Here is a 1,246-nt window from a genome sequence, read left to right on the forward strand (position 1 = left end):
ATAAGAAAAATTTATTGCTTTTCGGAACCAAAAAAGGATTAATAATCTTCATTCATGCCTTATTCGATAATATTTGGTTTCACAACACTTGGTATCAGTTAAAGCACCTGGTATCTCCCCGGCTAAATAGTTGAATGAATTAGATGGAATAAAAGGAATTCACGTCCTATAAATGGATTTATGTGTCATTGAATCGAAAATAGTAGATTTTTGATATATAGTGGATGTCTGTAGTAACGCAAAATCTGCTTATTGAAAAAAAAAAAAAATTACCAGCTTGTGACGTTATTTTTAGTTTTGCTGCGTGGAATAAATTGATGGCCTTAAGGACTGCATTTCTTTATGATGCTCTGAAGAAACGGAGACATTTATTCTGAAGCTAGCGAGCGTGGTCATTAAAGTAAGATTGAATATGAGAATAATTGTACTTTTAATTATAATGTTAAAAATGTAAAACTGGAGGCGCCGGGTATCGATCCCGGTACCTCTCGCATGCTAAGCGAGCGCTCTACCATCTGAGCTACGCCCCCGTCGTTATGTTGGGTATGAAGTGGGATAAAGTCAAATTAACGATCATTTTATCACGTTTCTCTCTGAATGTTGAAACAGCTGCTGTGGTTAATATGAAAGCGTGAAATTCCATGAGTGAGAAGTGTTAGAAGTAACTCTTTTAATGAGTCATCTTTGTAAAGAAAAAGTGCTTTGCTAACCTTCTGCAACGAATATGAAAGTATAGGAATAAGGATAAAGGGCGTAGTATTCTAATGCTGTGGACTTTATGTCAATAATACAAATAGCAGATGCGCAATCGGAAATAAATAAGGCCCGGAAGCATCCGTTATCCGTCTTTGAACGCCTTCAAAATGTTGTCTCATCAAAACGGTGCTGGCACTTTTATGTAAGGGAGTAGATTGTTCGAAAAACGAATTATCACAGGGATGCCTTGGCATAAAATTGGGCTAATCTTTGGAATATGGTAACAGGTAGTTTGGCGTCATTTTGGTAAGGCGATAAAGATTTACTAGCTACCGTCTTTTTCCGAAAATAAGACACTGCCTTACTTTCTTTTTTGGTCCAAAATATACGCGCTAGGGCTTATTTTAGGGGGAGTGCAAAAATAAAAGTATATTTATATATTTTTATTTAATATTTATTTTACACAGAATACAGAAATTTAAATTTATTCAATTACAGTCATGTCATCCTCTTCTGGAACATCGTCATAAATAAAATTCTGAATTATATT

General features: G+C 34.9%; 1 non-coding gene across 1 annotated transcript; it reads right to left on the reverse strand.

The window, feature by feature from the left end:
• Positions 1 to 457: 457 nt before the first annotated feature.
• Positions 458 to 530, reverse strand: TRNAA-AGC (transfer RNA alanine (anticodon AGC)). Its single transcript has one exon. It is a non-coding gene; the product is annotated as a tRNA-Ala (tRNA).
• Positions 531 to 1,246: the final 716 nt, after the last annotated feature.

The sequence above is a fragment of the Stegodyphus dumicola genome, chromosome 7 (genome assembly GCF_044657685.1).
Source record: "Stegodyphus dumicola isolate Sdum_Otavi_A_Nest chromosome 7, ASM4465768v1".
Taxonomy (NCBI): Eukaryota; Metazoa; Arthropoda; class Arachnida; order Araneae; family Eresidae; genus Stegodyphus; species Stegodyphus dumicola.